This window comes from Anomaloglossus baeobatrachus, chromosome 7 (assembly GCF_048569485.1).
Source record: "Anomaloglossus baeobatrachus isolate aAnoBae1 chromosome 7, aAnoBae1.hap1, whole genome shotgun sequence".
In the NCBI taxonomy this organism is placed as follows: domain Eukaryota; kingdom Metazoa; phylum Chordata; class Amphibia; order Anura; family Aromobatidae; genus Anomaloglossus; species Anomaloglossus baeobatrachus.
In genome coordinates, this window is record NC_134359.1 from 255124753 (window position 1) to 255148682 (window position 23930).

The 23930-nt window shown below is 53.2% G+C and overlaps 1 protein-coding gene across 1 annotated transcript in view; it reads left to right on the plus strand.

The window, feature by feature from the left end:
- The window catches only part of TRRAP (transformation/transcription domain associated protein), a 467034-nt gene that overhangs the window by 314907 nt on the left and 128197 nt on the right, over nt 1-23930 (plus strand). The window lies entirely within an intron of this gene.

Here is a 23930-nt window from a genome sequence, read left to right on the forward strand (position 1 = left end):
CTGGGAGAACCAGAAACGTGTCGCTGAAAAGGAAAGTGATCACTGCCTTAAAGGGGAGCTCCGGTGCTGGTCACTGGACCATTGGGAAGTGCGTGACACTGATGACAGATACCTGCCAGAATGCATGAATGGCCAACTGGTAGTTAGTACCGTGTTTCCCTGAAAATAAGCCCAGCAGGATTTTTGGAGTATGCCTCAACTATAAGCCCTACTACATAAATGCCAGAAGCCCTAGTTACAGTCAGGGCCAACATTGGGGGAAACAAACTTCAACATTTCTCAGGGCCCCACTCTCTAAGGGACCCCAGCAGCTGTATGCTGAGGTTCAGATTGTTTAAGGACCTTTGACTTCACAGTCACGTGACCAAAGGTCTCTTATTTGCAGGAGTCTAAAAGAACTGGAGACAGACTGGTATGCAGGACTGGTATAAGGGGATGGGAGAGCAAACTGGGACATTTCAAAGGGCCCCCATTCTCCTAGAGACCCCAGGGATAATATCCTGATGATAACACTGCATCATGCGACCAAAGGTCATCGCAAGAATCCAAAGGCGTGGGGGTGGGTGTGTGTGTGTGTGTGTGTGTGTGTGTGTTTGGGTGTGTCTGTGTGTGTGTGTGTGTGTGTGTATGTGTCTGGGTGGGTGTGTGTCTGGGTGGGTGTGTGTCTGGGTGGGTGTGTGTCTGGGTGGGTGTGTGTGTGTGTGTGGGTGTCTGGGTGTGTGTGTGTCTGTATGTAAGTGTGTGTCTGGGTGTGTGTGTGTGTCTGTGTGTATGTATGTAAGTGTGTGTGTCTGGGTGTGTGTGTGTCTGGGTGGGGGGGGTGTCTGGGTGTGTTTGTGTGTGTGTGTATGTAAGTGTGTGTCTGGGTGCGTGTGTGTCTGGGTGTGTGTGTGTGTGTCTGGGTGTCTGGACAGATGGATAATGGTTAGATGTTAGATAACAGACAGAAATATATAGATACACACGTGTGTGTATATATACACATGTGTGTGTATATATACACAAATATATGTGTGTAATATATAGTGTGTGTGTGTATAATATATATATATGTGTGTGTGTGTATATATATGTGTGTGTGTGTGTATATGTGTGTGTGTGTGTGTGTATATGTGTGTGTGTGTGTGTGTATATGTGTGTGTGTGTGTGTATATGTGTGTGTGTGTGTGTATATGTGTGTGTGTGTGTGTATATGTGTGTGTGTGTGTGTGTATATGTGTGTGTGTGTGTGTATATATGTGTGTGTGTGTGTATATGTGTGTGTGTGTGTGTATATGTGTGTGTGTGTGTGTATATGTGTGTGTGTGTGTGTATATGTGTGTGTGTGTGTATATATGTGTGTGTATATATATGTGTGTATATATATGTGTGTGTGTATGTATATGTGTGTGTGTATATATGTGTGTGTATATATATGTGTGTGTATGTATATATGTGTGTGTATGTATATATGTGTGTGTATGTATATATATGTGTATATATATGTGTGTATGTGTATATATATGTGTGCATATATATATATATATATAATATATACATACATTATATATATATATATATATATATATATTTCTTTGTCGCTCCATTGGGAGACCCAGACAATTGGGTGTATAGCTTCTGCCTCCGGAGGCCACACAAAGTATTACACTGAAAAGTGTAACCCCTCCCCTCTGCCTATACACCCTCCCGTGCATCACGGGCTCCTCAGTTTTATGCTTTGTGTGGAAGGAGGCACACATCCACTCATGCATTCCCATTTTAGTCAGCAGCAGCTGCTGATTTTATCGGTTGGAAGAAAAGAGGGCCCCCACAGGGCCCCCGGCATGCTCCCTTCTCACCCCACTACGTCGGCGGTGCTGTTAAGGTTGAGGTACCCATTGCGGTTACAGAGGCTGGAGCCACGTGCCGTTTTCCTTCACCATCCCTTAGAGGCTCTGGGAGAAGTGGGATCCTGACCGGTCATCCATTCACTGGGACCGGGCTCCCTCCGCAGCCCCTGTGGGAATCTGCCGGACAGGAGTCTATGTATCCTCAGGGACAGGGCCCTGCATCTAAAGGAACTCTGTGTCCCCATGGGGACTGTGCATGGAGCGCTTGTTTCACAGACGCTGCAGCAGCTGCTGGTTTGTGAAGACCGGAACTTCCGCGCCGACCGAGCCTGTTTGTCGGCCGCGGTATTAAATTTAGTCCCCGGCTTCATTGCGGCCTAGTACCATAACTCCCGCCCCCGGGCCTGCCAGTCAGGGGTAAGGGCGGGACGGTCAACCTGACGTCGGCAGTGAGGGCTGGAGCATACTTTAGGTTTCCTCCCCCCCCCCCCCTCACTGATCACTGTGGGGCCCCAGATTCCCGCACTTTACTAGTCGCCGCCCACGGCTCCCTCCTCCCCTGAGAGCTTCGGCAGCCATTTTTACAACTGCCGGTGGAGGATTTCAGGAACGCGCTCTGCAGCTCTGGGAGACCTAAGGCAGGGAATCTGGTGGACACACACTCCGCTTTGGGAGGTCGGTAAGCCACACCGGTCACCCGGTGCTGGTCCCCCTAGGGTGCCGGAGTATATATATATATATATTTGTATATATTTTCTCTGTTCGGCCGGGTTGTTTACTTTTGGCTATATACCCTCAGTGATCACTCTCCTAGGAGACAACAGCATGTCGTCCACAAGGAGCAAGGGTGCTAAGGCACAGAGTTATTTCTTTGTCGCTCCATTGGGAGACCCAGACAATTGGGTGTATAGCTTCTGCCTCCGGAGGCCACACAAAGTATTACAATTAAAAGTGTAAAGCCCCTCCCCTTCTGCCTATACACCCCCCCCGTGTATCACGGGCTCCTTAGTTTTTATGCTTTGTGCGAAGGAGGCACACATGCACGCATAGCTCCACAATTTAGTCAGCAGCAGCTGCTGACTATATCGGATGGAAGAAAAGTGGGCCCATATAGGGCCCCCAGCATGCTCCCTTCTCACCCCACTCTGGTCGGCGGTGCTGTTAAGGTTGAGGTACCCATTGCGGGTACATAGGCAGGAGCCAACATGCTGTTTTCCTTCCCCATCCCTTCAGGGCTCTGGGTGAAGTGGGATCCTAATCGGTCTCCAGGCACTGGGACCGTGCTCCCTCCACAGCCCCTGGGGAATCTGCTGGACAGGAGCTGGGTATCGTCAGGGACAAGGCCCTGCTACTGTGAGGTACTCTGTGTCCCCTTGGGGACGGCGCATGGAGCGCTTGTGTCATACACGCTGCAGCACTGCTGGGTGTGTTAGTGCGCCGGGACTACCGCGCTGACCGCGCTTGTTTGCCGGCCGCGCTTATAACTCTAGTCCCCGGCTTCTGCGGCCTAGTACCGCATATTCCCGCCCCCGGCCCTGCCAGTCAGGGGAAGGGAGGGACGCTGCACTGGACGTTAGCGCTGAGGGCTGGAGCATACTTTGTATCCTCCTCCCCCCTCACTGAGCACCGTGGGGCACCAGATTCCCGCACTTTCTTGGGCACGCCCACGGCCCCCTCCTCCTCACAGAACGCCGGCAGCCATTCCTGTCAGCACTTCTGAAGCTGGAGAGGAGAGACAACACGGCTCTGGGAGATCCAGGCAGGGAATCTGGTGGTCACACAACCGCTTTGTGCGGTCGGTAAGCCGCACCTGTTTCTAGGTGCTGGCCCCCCTGGGTGCCGAAGTGTATATATATAGGTTTATATGCTATACATTTACTCTGTACGGTCGCACTGTTGATTTTTGGCTATATACCCTCCCGGATTGTACTCAGTGGAGACAACAGCATGTCGTCCGCAAAAAGCAAGGGTGCCAAAGCACAGGCTTACTTTGCAACCTGTACCTCATGTGCGGCTATACTACCGGCAGGTTCCACCTACCCTCATTGTGTGCAATGCTCGGCCCCTGTGGCACTTACTCAGCCGGAGCCTCTGCCACTGGTGGCCCAAGTGGAACCACCTGCTACCACTGTCCAGGTGACAGGGACGGAGTTTGCAGTATTTGCTGACAAACTTTCTGAGACTATGGATAAATGGTCTGCTAAGATACTAGAAGCCTTGCAGTCCAGGCCGGTAACACAGGCCCCGGGCACTGTTGAATCATTGACCCCAGGCCCCCCTCGGCTGGAGCAGCAAAGTGCTCCTGGGGTGACTCATAGGTCTTAAGGTGAGGTCTCTGACACGGACCGCAGTCCCAGACCGCCTAAGCGGGGTCGCTGGGAGCTTCCCTCGACTTCATCACACTGCTCAGGGTCTCAGCAGGAGGACTCTAGAGGATGAAGCGGAGGTGGCAGATCAGGATTCTGATCCTGAAGCCGCTCTCAACCTAGATACACCAGAAGGAGACGCCATAGTGAACGACCTTATAGCGTCCATCAATCAGGTGTTGGATCTTTCTCCCCCAGCTCCTCCAATTGAGGAGTCAGCTTCTCAGCAGGAGAAATTCCGTTTTAGGTTTCCCAAGCGTACAATGAGTACGTTTCTGGATCACTCCGACTTCAGAGAGGCAGTCCAGAAACACCGAGCTTGTCCAGATAAGCGCCTTAAGGACACACGTTATCCCTTCCCCCCTGACGTTGTCAAGGGCTGGGCTCAGTGTCCCAAGGTGGATCCTCCAGTCTCCAGACTGGCGGCTAGATCCATAGTTGCAGTGGAAGATGGGGCTTCACTCAAAGATGCCACTGACAGACAGATGGAGCTCTGGTTGAAATCCATCTATGAGGCTATCGGCGCATCCTTTGCTCCGGCATTCGCAGCCGTATGGGCGCTCCAAGCTATCTCAGCTTGTCACTCGCAGATTAATGCAGTCACACGTGCCTCTGCTCCGCAGGTGGTGTCATTAACCTCTCAGGCGTCGGCGTTTGCGTCCTACGCCATTAATGCTGTCCTGGACTCTGCGAGCCGTACGGCGGTAGCATCCGCCAATTTGGTGGCAGTCCGCAGGGCCATGTGGCTACGTGAATGGAAGGCAGACTCTGCTTCCAAAAAGTTCTTAACCGGGTTGCCATTTTCTGGCGACCGCCTGTTTGGTGAGCGATTGGATGAAATCATTAAACAATCCAAGGGAAAGGACTCATCCTTACCCCAGTCCAAACCAAAGAGACCTCAACAACGGAAGGTACAATCGAGGTTTCGGTCCTTTCGGCCCGCGGGCAGGTCGCAATTCTCCTCGTCCAACAGGCCACAGAAGAGTCAGACGAACTCCGATTCATGGCGGTCTAAGTCACGTCCTAAAAAGACCGCCGGAGGAACCGCTCCCAAAGCGGCCTCCTCATGACTTTCGGCCTCTTCACACCGCATCCTCGGTCGGTGGCAGGCTCTCCCGCTTTTGCGACGCCTGGCTGCCACAGGTACAAGACCGTTGGGTGAGAGACATTCTGTCTCACGGGTACAGGATAGAGTTCAGCTCTCGTCCTCCGACTCGTTTCTTCAGAACATCTCCGCCCCCCGAGCGAGCCGATGCTCTTCTTCAGGCGGTGTGCACTCTGAAGGCAGAAGGAGTGGTGATCCCTGTTCCTCTTCAGCAACAGGGTCACGGTTTTTACTCCAACTTGTTTGTGGTGCCAAAAAAGGACGGATCTTTCCGTCCTGTTCTGGACCTAAAACTGCTCAACAAACACGTAAAAACCAGGCGGTTCCGGATGGAATCGCTCCGCTCCGTCATCGCCTCAATGTCCCAAGGAGATTTCCTAGCATCAATCAACATCAAAGATGCTTATCTCCACGTACCGATTGCACCAGAGCATCAGCGCTTCCTGCGTTTCGCCATAGGGGACGAACACCTTCAGTTCGTGGCACTGCCTTTCGGCCTGGCGACAGCACCACGGGTCTTCACCAAGGTCATGGCAACAGTGGTAGCAGTCCTACACTCTCAGGGACACTCGGTGATCCCTTACTTAGACGATCTGCTTGTCAAGGCACCCTCTCGAGTGGCATGCCAACACAGCCTGGACATTGCTCTGGAGACTCTCCAGAGATTCGGGTGGATCATCAATTTCCCAAAGTCAAATCTGTCACCGGCCCAATCACTGACATATCTCGGCATGGAGTTTCATACTCTCTCAGCGATAGTGAAGCTTCCGCTGGACAAACAGCGTTCACTGCAGACAGGGGTGCAATCTCTTCTTCAAGGCCAGTCACACCCCTTGAGGCGCCTCATGCACTTCCTAGGGAAGATGGTGGCAGCAATGGAGGCAGTTCCTTTTGCGCAGTTTCATCTGCGTCCACTTCAATGGGACATTCTCCGCAAGTGGGACAGGAAGTCGACGTCCCTCGACAGGAACGTCTCCCTTTCTCAGGCAGCCAAAGCCTCCCTTCGGTGGTGGCTTCTTCCCACTTCATTGTCAAAGGGGAAATCCTTCCTACCCCCATCCTGGGCGGTGGTCACGACGGACGCGAGTCTGTCAGGGTTGGGAGCGGTCTTTCTCCACCACAGGGCACAGGGTACCTGGACTCAGCCAGAGTCCTCCCTGCAGATCAATGTTCTGGAGATAAGGGCAGTGTTTCTTGCCCTAAAGGCGTTCCAGCCGTGGCTGGAAGGCAAACAGATCCGAATTCAGTCGGACAACTCCACAGCGGTGGCATACATCAACCACCAAGGCGGAACACTCAGTCGGCAAGCCTTCCAGGAAGTCCGGCGGATTCTGCTGTGGGTGGAAGCCACAGCATCCACCATATCCGCAGTTCACATCCCGGGCGTAGAAAACTGGGAAGCAGACTTTCTCAGTCGCCAGGGCATGGACGCAGGGGAATGGTCCCTTCACCCGGACGTATTTCAAGAGATCTGTTGCCGCTGGGGGATGCCGGACGTCGACCTAATGGCGTCCCGGCACAACAACAAGGTCCCGGCATTCATGGCACGATCTCAAGATCACAGAGCTCTGGCGGCAGACGCATTAGTTCAGGATTGGTCGCAGTTTCAACTGCCTTATGTGTTTCCTCCTCTGGCACTGTTGCCCAGAGTGTTACGCAAGATCAGGTCCGACTGCCGCCGCGCCATCCTCGTCGCTCCAGACTGGCCGAGGAGGTTGTGGTACCCGGATCTGTGGCATCTCACGGTGGGTCAACCGTGGGCACTACCAGACCGACCAGACTTGCTGTCTCAAGGGCCGTTTTTCCATCTGAATTCTGCGGCCCTCAACCTGACTGTGTGGCCATTGAGTCCTGGATCCTAGCGTCTTCAGGGTTATCTCAAGAGGTCATTGCCACTATGAGACAGGCCAGGAAACCAACGTCCGCCAAGATCTACCACAGGACGTGGAGAATATTCTTATCCTGGTGCTCTGATCAGGGTTTTACTCCCTGGCCATTTGCCTTGCCCACTTTCTTCAGCGCTCTATTGGGAGACCCAGACGATTGGGGTATAGCTACTGCCTCCGGAGGCCACACAAAGCACTACACTAAAAAGTGCAAGGCCCCTCCCCTTCTGGCTATACCCCCCCGTGGTATCACAGGTTCTCCAGTTTTCAAGCTTTGTGCGAAGGAGGTCAGACATCCATGCATAGCTCCACAGATTTTAGTCAGCAGTAGCTGCTGACTATTTCGGATGGAAGAAAAGAGGGCCCATATAGGGCCCCCAGCATGCTCCCTTCTCACCCGTTGATGGTGTTGTAAGGTTGAGGTACCTATTGCTGGTACGGAGGCTGGAGCCCACATGCTGCTTTCCTTCCACATCCCCCTGGGGGGCTCTGAGGAAGTGGGATCCTGCCGGCCTCAAAGCTCTGACGCCGGGCTCCATCCACAGACCCATTTGAACCTGCTGGATACGGAGCTGGAGTACCGTTCAGGGACATGGCCCTGCACCATTACAGGTACTCTGTGTCCCCGTACACACAGGCACAGCACACTCCAGACTTGCTGGGTGTGCTAGTGCGCCGGGGACAGTAAAGGGTTACAGTCACTGCAGCTTTGCTGAGTGACTTTGTGTATTGGGAACTACCGCGCCGGACGCTCCGGGAGCGGCGGCGCGGCTGGGACTTGTAGTTCGCCGGGGACTGGGCGCCGACCGCGCTTTTACGGCGGCGGCGCTTATAAATCCAGTCCCCGGCTTCTGCGGCCTAGTGCCGCTTCGTTCCCGCCCCCTCCCTGTCACTCAGGGAAGGGGACAGACGCTGAGCAATCAGCAGCGCCGAGGGCTGGAGCCTTATTTACATGCTCCAGCCCTCTCACTGCACACTGTCGGACGCCGGTTTCCCGCTCTGACTTGGGGCACGCCCACGGCCCGCCCCTACTCACACGAGCTGGGGAAGACGCCGGCAGCCATTACTGCAGTCCGAGCTCGGACTTTCGGCAACCAGGCAGGACGGTGGCGACCATACACCCGCTTATAGGCGGGCGGTAAGCGGCACACATAGTGCTGACCCCAATATATACTGCAGTGTGTACATGTGTATTTTAACTGCATAGGTCGCTATATGCCCGCTTGGAGAGCGACACATCAGCAGCAGGAAAGCAGGTGTGCTAAGGCACAGGCTTTCTAGGCTGCTTGTATTGCACGTACTGAAGTGTTCATTTGTGTTTATGCTTGTATGCTATACACTGCACTGTACAGTCGCTAGTCTTAGCTATATTCTCCTGGAATGGCTAGACTACAGCAGCAGAAAACCAAGGGTGCTGGGGCACAGGTTTTTTTCTATGCTGCTTGTATTGCATGGGCTGCAGTGTGCATTTGTACTTGTGCTTGTATGCTATACATTGCACTGTATGGTCACTCTTCTGGGCTATATTCCCCTAGATGACTAGTCTACAGCAGCAGAAGAGCAGAGGTGCCAGGGCACAGGCTTCTATGCTGCTTGTATTGCTTGTGCTGCAGTGTTCATTTGTACTTTATGCTTGTATGCTATACATTGCACTGTACGGTCACCAATCTTGGCTATATACTTCTAGATGGCTAGTCGGCAGCGGCAAAAAAGCAACACAGATTTTCAGTGCTGTTTTTACTACATGGGATGCTGTTCATGACACCGTCCCATTGTGTGCATGCTCCCCTGTAGCACTTCGTCTGCCGGGGTCTCTAGCACTTCGTCTGCCGGGGTCTCTACTAGTCGTGGCCAAAGAAACCACCTGTCATCCCTGTCCAAGGACAGGGACGGAGTTGCAGTTTCGACAGATATATTGTCATAAGATAGAGACTTGCAGTCCAGACAGGCCATGGGCAATCTTCCTGACCAACCTCATTTGGAACGGGGGGGTCCCAGGAGGACTCTCTGTATGATAAGGCAGCTCTCCAGGACTTTGATCCTGACATCGCTATCAATCCGGATACACCGGATGGTAACGCCATACGGAATGATCCTATAGCGTCCATCAATGGAAGGTTGGATCTTTCTCCCTCAGCTCCCCCAGTGGAGGAGTCAGCTTCACAGCAGGAGAAGTCCCTTTTCAGTATCTCAAACGGATATTGAGTATTTTTCTGGCCACGCTGACTTCAGAGAAGCAGTCCAGAAACACCACGCTTACCAGATAAGCGTCTTCTCCAAACGTTTTTAAGATACACGTTATCCCTTTTACCCTGACGTGGTCAAGCGCTGGACCCAGGGTCCAAAGGTGGATTCTCCAATCTCCAGGCTTGCGTCTAGAGCCATAGTTGCACTGGAGATGGGGCTTCACTTAAAGATGCCATTCACAGACAGATGGACTCTGGTTGAAATCTGTCTAGGAGGCTATCGGCGTGTCGGTTGCTCCGGCATTCACAGCCGTATAGGCAACCTAACCTTTTCAGCTGTTCTTGCGCAGCTGGCCTTGAGCACATGTACATCTGTACCGCAGAGGCGTCCGTAACTCCGCAATGTCTGCACTGCGACTTACCCTATTAATGCTGTCCTAAAAGTACAGTCGAGGTTTCGGTCCTTCCCAAGCTCGGGCAGGTCCCAATTGTCCTCGTGCAAAAGGGCTACAAAACCTCAGACGGGCTCAGATTCCGGCCGGGCTCAATCACGCCCAAGGAAGGCAGCCGGAGGAACCGCTAACAAGGCGGTCTCCTCATGACTCTCAGCTCTCTCTCTCTCTCCGCATCCGCGGTTGATGGCAGACTCCCCCGCCTTTGGCGACATTTAGCTGCCACAGGTCACAGACCGGTGGGTGACGGACATTGTGCTCACGTGCACAGGACAGTGTTCTGTTCTCGTCCTCCGACTCCATTCTTCAGAAGTCTTCAGGATTATCCCAAGGGGTCGTTGCCACCATGAAACAGGCTAGGAAGTCCACCTCTGCTAAGATCTACCACAGAACGTGGAAGATTTTCTTAACCTGGTGCTCGGCTCAGGGAGTGTCTCCCTGGCCATTTGCATTGCCTACTTTTCTTTCCTTCCTGCAATCGGGGTTAGAAAAGGGCTTGTCGCTCGGCTTCCTTAAGGGGGAAGTCTCGGCACTATCCGTGTTTTTTTCAGAAGCGTCTAGCACGTCTTTCTAAGGTGCGCACGTTCCTACAGGGGGTCTGTCATATCGTACCCCCGTACAAGCGGCCGTTAGATCCATGGGATCTCAACAGGGTATTAGTTGCTCTCCAGAAGCCGCCTTTCGAGCCTCTGAAGGAAGTTTCCTTTCTCGCCTGTCACAGAAGGTGGCGTTTCTCGTTGCGATCACATCGCTTCGGCGAGTGTCTGAGCTGGCAGCTCTGTCATCCAAGGCTCCCTTCCTGGTGTTCCACCAGGACAAGGTAGTGCTGCGCCCCATTCCGGAGTTTCTCCCTAAGGTCGTATCCTCATTTCATCTTAATCAGGATATATCCTTGCCTTCCTTTTGTCCTCATCCGGTTCACCGGTATGAAAAGGACTTACGTTTGTTAGATCTGGTGAGAGCACTCAGACTCTACATTTCCCGCACGGCGCCCATGCGCCGTTCCGATGCACTTTTTGTCCTTGTCGCTGGTCCGCGCAAGGGGTTGCAGGCTTCTAAAGCCACCCTGGCTCGATGGATCAAAGAACCAATTCTAGAGGCCTACCGTTCTGCGGGGCTTCCGGTTCCTTCAGGGCTAAAAGCCCACTCAACCAGAGCCGTGGGTGCGTCCTGGGCATTACGACACCAGGCTTCGGCTCAACAAGTGTACCAGGCAGCTACCTGGTCCAGTCTGCACACTTTCACCAAGCATTATCAGGTGCATACCTATGCTTCGGCGGATGCCAGCTTAGGTAGAAGAGTCCTGCAGGCGGCAGTGACACCCCCGTAGGGGAGGGCTGTTTTGCAGCCCTAACATGAGGTATTTCTTTACCCACCCAGGGACAGCTTTTGGACGTCCCAATCGTCTGGGTCTCCCAATAGAGCGCTGAAGAAGAAGGGAATTTTGTTACTTACCGTAAATTCCTTTTCTTCTAGCTCTTATTGGGAGACCCAGCACCCGCCCTGTTGTCCTTCGGGATGTTTTTGTTGTTTGCGGGTACACATGTTGTTCATGTTGAACGGTTTTTCAGTTCTCCGATGTTACTCGGAGTTAATTTGTTTAAACCAGTTATTGGCTTTCCTCCTTCTTGCTTTGGCACTAAAACTGGAGAACCCGTGATACCACGGGGGGGTATAGCCAGAAGGGGAGGGGCCTTGCACTTTTTAGTGTAGTGCTTTGTGTGGCCTCCGGAGGCAGTAGCTATACCCCAATCGTCTGGGTCTCCCAATAAGAGCTAGAAGAAAAGGAATTTACGGTAAGTAACAAAATTCCCTTCTTTCTTTCCTTCCTTCAATCCGGATTGGAAAAGGGTTTGTCGCTCGGCTCCCTTAAGGGACAAGTCTCAGCGCTCTCTGTGTTTTTCCACAAGCGCCTAGCCAGACTTCCAAAGGTACGCACGTTCCTGCAGGGGGTTTGTCACATAGTCCCTCCTTACAAGCGTCCGTTAGAACCCTAGGATCTGAACAGGGTGCTGATGACTCTTCAGAAACCACCCTTCGAGCCAATGAAGGATATTTCTCTTTCACGCCTTTCGCAGAAAGTGGTCTTCCTAGTAGCAGTCACATCACTTCGGAGAGTGTCTGAGCTAGCAGCGCTGTCATGCAAAGCTCCTTTCCTGGTGTTTCACCAGGACAAGGTGGTTCTGCGTCCGGTTCCGGAATTTCTCCCTAAGGTGGTATCCCCCTTTCATCTCAATCAGGATATCTCCTTACCTTCTCTTTGTCCACATCCAGTTCACCAATGTGAAAAGGATTTGCACTTGTTGGATCTGGTGAGAGCACTCAGACTCTACATTTCTCGTACGGCGCCCCTGCGCCGCTCGGATGCACTCTTTGTCCTTGTCGCTGGCCAGCGTAAAGGGTCACAGGCTTCCAAATCAACCCTGGCTCGGTGGATCAAGGAACCAATTCTCGAAGCCTACCGTTCTTCTGGGCTTCCGGTTCACTCAGGGCTGAAGGCCCATTCTACCAGAGCCGTGGGTGCGTCCTGGGCTTTGCGGCACCAGGCTAAGGCTCAGCAGGTGTGTCAGGCGGCTACCTGGTCGAGCCTGCACACTTTCACGAAACACTATCAGGTGCATACCTATGCTTCGGCAGATGCCAGCCTAGGTAGGCGAGTCCTTCAGGCGGCGGTTGCCCACCTGTAGGAAGGGGCCGTTTTACGGCTCTATTACGAGGTATTATTTTACCCACCCAGGGACTGCTTTTGGACGTCCCAATTGTCTGGGTCTCCCAATGGAGCGACAAAGAAGAAGGGAATTTTGTTTACTTACCGTAAATTCCTTTTCTTCTAGCTCCAATTGGGAGACCCAGCACCCGCCCCTGTTCCCTTCGGGCTGTTGTTCTTTGTGTACACATGTTGTTCATGTTGAATGGTTTTCAGTTTTCCGAACTTCCTTCGGATTGAATTTACTTTAGACCAATTTATAAGTTTCCTCCTTCCTGCTTTTGCACCAAAACTGAGAAGCCCGTGATACACGGGGGGGGGTGTATAGGCAGAAGGGGAGGGGCTTTACACTTTTAAGTGTAATACTTTGTGTGGCCTCCGGAGGCAGAAGCTATACACCCAATTGTCTGGGTCTCCCAATTGGAGCTAGAAGAAAAGGAATTTATGGTAAGTAAACAAAATTCCCTTCTTTGCAACCTTTACCTCTTGTGGGGCTGTTACCTGCGGGTTCCACCTACCCTCACTGTGAGCAATGCTCGACCCCTGTTGCACTTGCTCAGCCGGAGCCTCGGTCACTAGTGGGCCCCTCGGATCAGGCAGACCCTCCTGCTTCCACTGTCCAGGCGGCAGGGACAGAGTTTGCAGTTTTTGCTGAGAAACTCTCTGAGTCGCTTTCACAATCCATGGCTCAGTCTATGGACAAATGGTCTGCCAAGCTACTAGAAGCCTTGCAGTCCAGACCGGTCCTTACACAGGCCCCGGGCACTGTTGGATCATCGCCTCCAGGCCCCTCTCGGTCTGCGCCGCAGCGTGCTCCTGGGGTGGCCCCTAGGTCTCACGTGGAGGACTCCTGCACGGACCACAGTCCCAGACCGGCTAAGCGGGCTCGCTGGGAATCTTCCCCGACTTCCTCACGCTGCTCGGGGTCTCAGCTTGAGGACTCTCTGGAGGACGAGGCGGACGTCGCAGCTCAGGGCTCTGACCCTGACGTTGCCCTCAATCTTGATACACCTGAGGGGGACGCCTTAGTAAATGATCTTATATCGTCCATCAACCAGGTGCTAGATCTTTCTCCCCCACCTCCACCTATAGAGGAGTCGGCTTCGCAGCAGGAGAAACACCAGTTTAGGTTTCCCAAACGTACACGGAGTGCGTTTTTCGATCACTCTAACTTCAGAGATGCTGTCCAGAAGCACAGAGCATTTCCGGACAAGCGCTTTACTAAGCGCCTTAATGACACACGTTACCCCTTCCCCTCTGACGTAGTTAAGGGTTGGGCTCAATGTCCCAAGGTGGATCCTCCAGTCTCTAGACTGGCGGCTAGATCTGTAGTATCAGTTGCAGATGGCTCATCGCTCAAGGATGCCACTGACAGGCAGATAGAGCTCCTGGTGAAATCCATCTATGAAGCAATAGGCGCGTCTTTTGCCCCGGCCTTTGCAGCCGTGTGGGCACTCCAAGCTATCTCAGCTTGTCTGTCTGAGATTAATGCGGTCACACGTACCTCTGCTCCGCAAGTTGCGTCTTTGACTTCTCAGGTGTCGGTTTTTTCGTCCTACGCCATGAACGCCGTCCTGGACTCTGCTAGCCGTACAGCGGTAGCATCCGCTAATTCGGTGGCAGTCCGCAGGGCCATGTGGCTATGCGAATGGAAGGCAGACTCTGCTTCCAAGAAGTTCTTAACCGGTTTGCCGTTTTCTGGCGACCGATTGTTTGGCGAACGATTGGATGAAATTATTAAGGAATCCAAGGGAAAGGACTCGTCCTTACCCCAGTCCAAACCGAAGAGACCTCAGCAACGGAAAATACAACCGAGGTTTCGGTCCTTTCGGCCCTCAGCCAAGTCCCAATCCTCCTCGTCCAACAGGCCAGAGAAAGGCCAGAGGAACTCCTATGCGTGGCGGTCTAAGTCACGCCCCCAAAAAACCGCTGGAGGCACTGCCTCCAAGGCGGCCTCCTCATGACTTTCGGCCTCCCCGAACCGCATCCTCGGTCGGTGGCAGGCTCTCCCGCTTTTGCGACGCCTGGTGGCCACATGTCCAAGACCGATGGGTGAGAGACATTCTGTCTCACGGTTACAGGATAGAGTTCAGCTCTCGTCCTCAGACTCGTTTCTTCAGAACATCTCCACCCCCATCTCGGGCCGGCGCACTTTTTCAGGCTGTGGGCGTTCTGAAGACAGAAGGAGTGGTGATTCCCGTTCTCCCTCAGGAACATGGTCACGGCTTCTACTCCAACTTGTTCGTGGTGCCAAAGAAGGACGGATCATTCCGTCCCGTTCTGGACCTCAAACTGCTCAACAGGCATGTGAGCACCAGAAGGTTTCGGATGGAATCTCTCCGCTCGGTCATCGCTTCGATGTCACAAGGAGACTTCCTAGCATCAATCGACATCAAGGATGCTTATCTCCATGTGCCGATCGCACCCGAACATCAACGCTTCCTGCGTTTCGCCATCGGGGACGAACACCTTCAGTTCGTGGCACTGCCTTTCGGCCTGGCGATAGCCCCACGGGTCTTCACCAAGGTCATGGCATCCGTTGTGGCGGTCCTACACTCTCAGGGACACTCGGTGATCCCTTACTTAGACGATCTCCTAGTCAGGGCACCCTCCCGGGTGGCGTGTCAACACAGCCTGACCGTCGCTCTGGCGACTCTCCAGCAGTTCGGGTGGCTCATCAACTTCCCAAAGTCCAAGTTGACACCGACCCAATCACTGACGTACCTTGGGATGGAGTTTCATACTCAGTCAGCGGTAGTCATGCTACCGCTTGACAAACAGCTTTCGCTGCAGACAGGGGTGCAATCTCTTCTTCGGGGTCAGTCACACCCCTTGAGGCGCCTCATGCACTTCCTGGGGAAGATGGTGGCAGCAATGGAGGCAGTGCCCTTCGCGCAGTTCCATCTGCGCCCACTCCAATGGGACATTCTCCGCAAATGGGACAGGAGGTCGACGTCCCTCGACAGGAACGTCTCTCTTTCCCTTGCAGCCAAAACCTCTCTTCAGTGGTGGCTTCTTCCCACTTCTCTATCGCAGGGAAAATCCTTCCTACCCCCATCCTGGGCTGTGGTCACGACGGACGCGAGCCTGTCAGGGTGGGGAGCGGTTTTTCTCCACCACAGGGCTCAGGGAACCTGGACTCCGATAGAGTCTTCCCTTCAGATCAATGTTCTGGAGATAAGGTCAGTGTATCTAGCCCTAAAGGCGTTCCATCGGTGGCTGGAGGGCAGGCAGATCCGCATACAGTCGGACAACGCCACTGCGGTCGCGTACATCAACCACCAGGGCGGCACGCGCAGCCGTCAAGCCTTCCAGGAAGTCCGGCGGATTCTGCTGTGGGCGGAAGCCACAGCCTCCACCATCTCCGCAGTTCACATCCCGGGCGTAGAAAACTGGGAAGCAGATTTTCTCAGTCGTCAGGGCATGGATGGGGGGAATGGTCTCTTCACCCAGACGTGTTTCGAGAGATCTGTCGCCACTGGGGAACGCCGGACGTCGATCTCATGGCGTCACGGCACAACAACAAGGTCCCGGCCTTCATGGCACGGTCTCAAGATCACAGAGCTCTGGCGGCGGACGCGTTAGTTCAGGATTGGTCGCAGTTTCGACTCCCTTATGTGTTTCCTCCTCTGGCGATGTTGCCCAGAGTGTTACGCAAGATCAGATCCGACTGTCGTCGCGCCATTCTCGTCGCTCCAGATTGGCCGAGGCGGTCGTGGTACCCGGATCTGTGGCATCTCACGGTGGGTCAGCCGTGGGCGCTTCCAGACCGCACAGACCTGCTGTCACAAGGGCCGTTTTTCCATCTGAATTCTACGGCCCTCAACCTGACTGTGTGGCCATTGAGTCCTGGCTCCTAGCGTCGTCATTTTGCCCTCATCCAGTTCACCAGTGTGAAAAGGATTTGCATTCATTAGATCTAGTGAGAGCACTCCGGCTCTACGTGTCTCGCACGGCGCCCCTGCGCCGTTCAGATGCGCTCTTTGTCCTGGTCGCTGGCCAGCGTAAGGGTTCGCAGGCTTCCAAGTCAACCTTGGCTCGGTGGATCAAGGAACCGATTCTTGAAGCTTACCGTTCTTCGGGGCTTCCTCTTCCTTCGGGCCTGAAAGCCCATTCTACCAGAGCCGTGGGTGCGTCCTGGGCATTGCGATACCGGGCTACGGCTCAGCAGGTGTGTCAGGCAGCTACCTGGTCTAGTCTGCACACCTTCACAAAACACTATCAAGTGCATACCTATGCTTCGGCAGATGCCAGTCTAGGTAGGCGAGTCCTTCAGGCGGCGGTTGCCCACCTGTAGGAAGGGGTCGTTTTCGGCTCTCTTTTATTGAGGTATTCTTTACCCACCCAGGGACTGCTTTTGGACGTCCCAATTGTCTGGGTCTCCCAATGGAGCGACAAAGAAGAAGGGAATTTTGTTTACTTACCGTAAATTCCTTTTCTTCTAGCTCCTATTGGGAGACCCAGCACCCGCCCCTGTTCCCTTCGGGCTGGTTGTTCTTTTGTGTACACATGTTGTTCATGTTGAATTGTTCTTTTGGTTCATGGTTTCAGTTCTCCGAACATCCTTCGGATTGAATTTACCCCAGACCAATTTATAAGTTTCCTCCTTCCTGCTTTTGCACCAAAACTGAGGAGCCCGTGATGCACGGGAGGGTGTATAGGCAGAGGGGAGGGGTTACACTTTTCAGTGTAATACTTTGTGTGGCCTCCGGAGGCAGAAGCTATACACCCAATTGTCTGGGTCTCCCAATAGGAGCTAGAAGAAAAGGAATTTACGGTAAGTAAACAAAATTCCCTTCATTCACTCACACACACACATCTGCTCTGTATGTATGTATATATATATATATATATATATATATATATATATATATATATTATATATTATATATTATATACACGCACACACACACACACGCACACGCGCACACACGCACACACACTGTTTGGAGAGTGATGTTATGTTCCGGACTGCAATCCCTATATTTGAATGAATGTTGATTGTTGTTCATGGGAAAGTAATAAGACATCCCCTCAAATAAGCACTAGCCCGTTTTTAAGAGCAAAAAATACCATAAGACCCTGTCTTATTTTCGGGGAAGTATGGTACTTTATATATTTTTTTTTTTTATATATTGATGGCCTCTCATTAGAATAGTCCCTCGGTGTTGATGAGACACGGCACCCCGGCCTACCACCTGTTAATGGCACCAGCGGTGGCCTGACGTTCTGGGATGTTGCCAGTGCACAGCAGCTCCATCAAAACCACAGGGTACTGCAGGTGTGCCTGTATTCATTCGAGTAGTTTGTGGATTTGTTGTTCCCAGCTGCAGCCATTATAGAAATGATGGAGCTGCTGTTTTCTTCAGCGCTCTATTGGGAGACCCAGACGATTGGGGTATAGCTACTGCCCTCTGGAGGCCACACAAAGCACTACATTAAAAGTGCAAGGCCCCTCCCCCTCTGGCTATACCCCCCCGTGGTATCACGGGTTCTCCAGTTTTTAGCTTTGTGTGCGAAGGAGGTCAGACATTCCATGCATAGCTCCACAGATTTTAGTCAGCAGTAGCTGCTGACTGTTTCGGATGGAAGAAAAGAGGACACATATAGTGTCCCCAGCATGCTCCCTTCTCACCCCTGGATGGTGTTGTAAGGTTGAGGTACCTATTGCTGGTACAGGGCTGGAGCCTGACATGCTGTTTTCCTTCCACATCCCCTGGTAGGGCTCTGTGGAAGTGGGATCCTGCCGGCCTCTCAGCTCTGATGCCGGGCTCCATCCACAGACCCATTAGAACCTGATGGATTCGGAGCAGGAGTACGATCAGGGACAGGCCCTGCATCATACAGGTACTCTGTGTCCCCGGCAGGCACAGACACACTCCGGGCTGGCTGGGTGTTGTAGTGCGCCGGGGACCGCAATGTTGGAGTTAGTGTCCCTACAGATTACTGGGGGATTGTTTGTGTTTGGGAACGCAGCGCCGACCCCCGCTGGACCGGGCGGCGCTGCTGTGACTTGTGGTGCGCCGGGGATCCGCCGTCCGCGCTTTTACGGCGGCGGCGGTTATAAATTTAGTCCCCGGCTTTTTGGGCCTAGGACGCCGGCAGCTCCGTTTCGTTCCCGCCCCCACCCTGTCATTCAGGGTAGGGGAGAGACGCTGTTCGCTAGCAGCGACGAGGGCTGGAGCCTGTTTTACATGCTCCAGCCCTCTCACTTGGCACAGAGGGAAGCAGGCTTCCCGCTCTTGGCCAGGAACACCCAGGGCCCGCCCCCCTTCTCTCTCAGGACGCCGGCAGCCATTACATGCAGTCTGGCTGGAGGAAGGACGCAAGGCTCTGGGAGACCTGGGCTAGGGGCTATCTGGCGACCACACACCCGCTTTTTAAGCGGGCGGTAAGCGATTTTTCTGTACTGGTCCCTCTAGTGCCTCACTGTGTATCAGTGTACTGGGTACAGATATATAGTTATTGTATTACTTGCACTGTGAGGTGCGCTTCTGGCTGCATATCCCAGATCGCTCTGTGGAAGCAGCAACATGTCATCCTCAAAACGCAAGGCGGCCAAGGCAAAAAGGGCTGTGTATACTGCGTGTGCTGCATGTGGGGCTAATCTACCAGCAGGCTCCGATGACCCCCATTGTGTGCAATGCTCCGACCCGGTGCTGCTTCGCCAACCGGAGTCAGGAGAGGTAGCGACCCAGGCTGAGACGCTTGTAAGTTCTGCCCCGGTGACAGGGACAGACTTTGCAGTTTTTGCAGATAATATGTCTGTATCTATGGCAAAAATCCTTGAGACCTTGCAATCTATGCATGGGGCGCAGTCTCTGGGCACGGCGAGGCCTCTGTCCTCAGGTCCCCCTTACTTGGAATGTATCCAGCCCACAGGGGGGTCCCCGGCTTCTCAGGCCGAGGATTATGACTCAGATGATGGCCCCAGCCACCCTAAGCGAGCTCGCTGGGAAAGACCCTCGACGTCTTCACACTGCTCAGGGTCTCAGCGCAATCAGTCTCCCTGTGATGTGTCTGATGAGAGTGATCAGGAATCCACTCCTGGAACCCCTCTCAACCTGGATACCCCGGATGGGGATGCCATGGTAAACGACCTTATCTCAGCCATCAATAGGCTGTTGGATATTTCTCCCCCAGCCCCTTCAGCAGAAGAGGCGGCTGCGGAGCAGGAAAAGTTTCGTTTCCTTTATCCCAAGCGTAAATTGAGTGCTTTGTTAGATCACTCTGACTTCAGAGAATCAATCCAGAAGCACGACGCTCACCCAGAAAGGCGTTTCTCTAAACGATCTAAAGATACGCGTTTCCCTTTCCCCCCTGAGGTGGTCAAGCGCTGGACACAGTGTCCAAAGGTAGACCCCCCGATTTCCAAACTTGCAGCTAGATCCATAGTTGCAGTGGAGGATGGCGCTTCACTTAAAGATGCCAATGACAGACAGATGGACCTTTGGTTAAAATCTGTCTATGAAGCTATAGGCGCGTCGTTTGCTCCGGCATTCGCAGCCGTATGGGCACTCCAGGCTATTTCAGCTGGCTTAGCAAAAGTGGATGCTATCATGCATCCAGCAGTGCCGCAAGTGGCGCACCTTACCACGCAGATGTCGGCGTTTGCGTCTTACGCTATCAATGCGGTCCTAGAATCTACCAGTCGCACCTCAATGGCGTCCGCCAATTCGGTAGTTTTGCGCAGAGCCTTGTGGTTAAAGGACTGGAAAGCAGATGCTGGTTCCAAAAAATGTTTAACCAGTTTGCCTTTGTCTAGAGATAGACTGTTTGGCGAGCCATTGGCTGACATCATTAAGCAGTCCAAGGGTAAAGACTCCTCTTTACCACAACCCAGAACATCCAAACCTCAGCAGAAAAAGTGGCAGCAGAGGTTTCAGTCCTTTCGAGGTTCGGGCAAGACACCATTTACCTCGTCCAAAGGGACTCAGAGGACGCAAAGAAACTCAGATTCGTGGCGGACTCACACACGCCCCAAGAAAGCAAATGGAGGTACCGCTTCCAAAGCGGCTACCTCATGACTTCCAGCCCCCCCCCTCCGCATCGCCGGTCGGGGGCAGGCTCTCCCGCTTTTCCGGCATTTGGATGTCACAGGTCAAAGACCGGTGGGTGACGGACATTTTGTCTCGCGGGTACAGAATCGAGTTCAATTCTCGTCCTCCAGCTCGGTTCTTCAGAACCTCCCCACATCCAGACCGAGCAGATGCTCTGCTGCAGGCGGTGGATTCCCTAAAAGCGGAAGGAGTGGTTATCCCAGTCCCTCCTCAGGAACAAGGGCAAGGGTTTTACTCCAATCTCTTTGTGGTTCCAAAAAAGGACGGCTCGTTCCGTCCTGTTCTGGACCTAAAACGGCCCTGGACAGGAAAGTCTCGCTTTCCCAGACGGCCAGGGACTCTCTACAATGGTGGCTCCTTCCCACCTCATTATCTCAGGGAAGATCCTTTCTGCCCCCATCCTGGGCAGTAGTTACGACAGATGCGAGTCTGTCGGGGTGGGGAGCAGTGTTTCTCCACCACAGGGCTCAGGGGACGTGGACTCCGCAGGAGTCCACCCTTCAGATCAATGTTCTGGAAATCAGAGCAGTGTTTCTTGCCCTACTGGCCTTCCAGCAGTGGCTGGAAGGAAAGCAGATCCGAATCCAATCGGACAACTCCACAGCGGTGGCATACATCAACCACCAAGGAGGGACGCGCAGTCGGCAAGCCTTCCAAGAAGTCCGGCGCATTCTAATGTGGGTGGAGGACAGAGCATCCACCATATCCGCGGTTCACATCCCAGGCGTAGAAAACTGGGAAGCAGACTTCCTCAGTCGCCAGGGCATGGACGCAGGGGAATGGTCCCTTCACCCGGCCGTGTTTCAGGAAATCTGTCGCCGCTGGGGAGTGCCGGACGTCGACCTAATGGCATCCCGGCACAACAACAAGGTCCCGGCATTCATGGCGAGGTCGCGCGATCAAAGAGCTCTGGCGGCAGACGCCTTGGTTCAAGATTGGTCGCAGTTTCAGCTCCCTTACGTGTTTCCGCCTCTGGCGCTCTTGCCCAGAGTGCTACGCAAGATCAGATCCGAGTGCAGCCGCATCATACTCGTCGCTCCAAACTGGCCGAGGAGGTCGTGGTATCCGGATCTGTGGCATCTCACGATCGGTCGACCGTGGTCACTGCCAGACCGACCAGACTTACTGTCCCAAGGGCCGTTTTTCCATCAGAATTCTGCGGCCCTGAACCTGACTGTGTGGCCATTGAGTCCTGGATCCTAGCATCTGCAGGATTATCTCAAGGAGTGATTGCCACAATGAGACAAGCTAGAAAGTCGAATTCTGCTAAGATCTACCACAGAACGTGGAAGATTTTCTTATCCTGGTGCTTGGCCCAGGGAGTGTCTCCCTGGCCATTTGCATTACCCAAGTTTCTTTCTTTCCTGCAATCGGGGTTAGAAAAGGGCTTGTCGCTCAGCTCCCTTAAAGGGCAAGTTTCGGCACTATCCGTGTTTTTTCAGAAGCGTCTAGCACGTCTTCCTAAGGTGCGCACGTTCCTGCAGGGGGTCTGTCATATTGTGCCCCCGTACAAGCGACCGTTAGATCCATGGGATCTGAACAGGGTACTAGTTGCTCTCCAGAAGCCGCCCTTCGAGCCTCTGAAGGAAGTTTCCTTTTCTCGGCTGTCGCAGAAAGTGGCGTTTCTTGTTGCCATCACATCGCTTCGGCGAGTGTCTGAGCTGGCAGCTCTGTCATCCAAGGCTCCCTTCCTGGTGTTCCACCAGGACAAGGTTGTGCTGCGCCCCATTCCGGAGTTTCTTCCTAAGGTCGTATCCTCTTTTCATCTTAATCAGGATATTTCCTTGCCTTCTTTTTGTCCTCATCCGGTTCACCGGTATGAAAAGGACTTACGTTTGCTAGATCTGGTGAGAGCACTCAGAATCTACATTTCCCGCACGGCGCCCATACGCCGTTCCGATGCACTTTTTGTCCTTGTCGCTGGTCCGCGCAAGGGGTTGCAGGCTTCTAAAGCCACCCTGGCTCGATGGATCAAAGAACCAATTCTTGAAGCCTACCGTTCTGCGGGGCTTCCGGTTCCTTCAGGGCTAAAAGCCCACTCAACCAGAGCCGTGGGTGCGTCCTGGGCATTACGTCACCAGGCTTCGGCTCAACAGGTGTGCCAGGCAGCTACCTGGTCCAGTCTGCACACTTTCACCAAGCATTATCAGGTGCATACCTATGCTTCGGCGGATGCCAGCTTAGGTAGAAGAGTCCTGCAGGCGGCAGTGACACCCCCATAGGGGAGGGCTGTTTTGCAGCTCTAACATGAGGTATTTCTTTACCCACCCAGGGACAGCTTTTGGACGTCCCAATCGTCTGGGTCTCCCAATAGAGCGCTGAAGAAGAAGGGAATTTTGTTACTTACCGTAAATTCCTTTTCTTCTAGCTCTTATTGGGAGACCCAGCACCCGCCCTGTTGTCCTTCGGGATGTTTTTTTGTTGTTTGCGGGTACACATGTTGTTCATGTTGAACGGTTTTTCAGTTCTCCGATGTTATTCGGAGTTAATTTGTTTAAACCAGTTATTGGCTTCCTCCTTCTTGCTTTGGCACTAAAACTGGAGAACCCGTGATACCACGGGGGGGTATAGCCAGAGGGGGAGGGGCCTTGCACTTTTAATGTAGTGCTTTGTGTGGCCTCCAGAGGGCAGTAGCTATACCCCAATCGTCTGGGTCTCCCAATAAGAGCTAGAAGAAAAGGAATTTACGGTAAGTAACAAAATTCCCTTCTTCTGGCAGAAACTGAGAACTTCCAGACGGTGGCAGCGCCTCCACCGATCAGATATGGAGGGTCTATCCTAATGATACACCATCAATAACATACGAATGAATAGACTGGAGCATGATACCGGACAGTCGTAGGCAGATACAGGCATGGAGGTCACCAGAGCCGCTCACCCATCACTAGGTGATCACTAGTGATGAGCGAGCACTACCATGCTCAGGTGCTCTGTACTCAAAACCAGCAGTTGGGTGCTCTAATGGAGGCTTCTCGAGTACCCAAGTATAATGGAAGTCAGTGGGGAACTCGATCATTTTACCAGGAGCGTTCCCTATTGACTTCCATTATACTCTGTACTCAAGTCGCGAGCATCCGACCTGCCCATTTCGAGTTCTGAGCATGGTAGTGCTCACTGATCACTAGTGATCAACCTTTTAAAGGGGAATACCACCTAGATATCCTATGAAATGTTTGAAGCCTTAAACCATGTAGTCTGTGGGCACCTTCTGAACCCCTTTGCTTGGAGATATCTAGGGATCTCAGGTCATGGCACCCCTACAATCTATTCTAAACTACGCTGCCCAGCTAATCCACCTCTCCCCTCGCTATTCCCCGGCCTCTCCTCTCTGCCAATCCC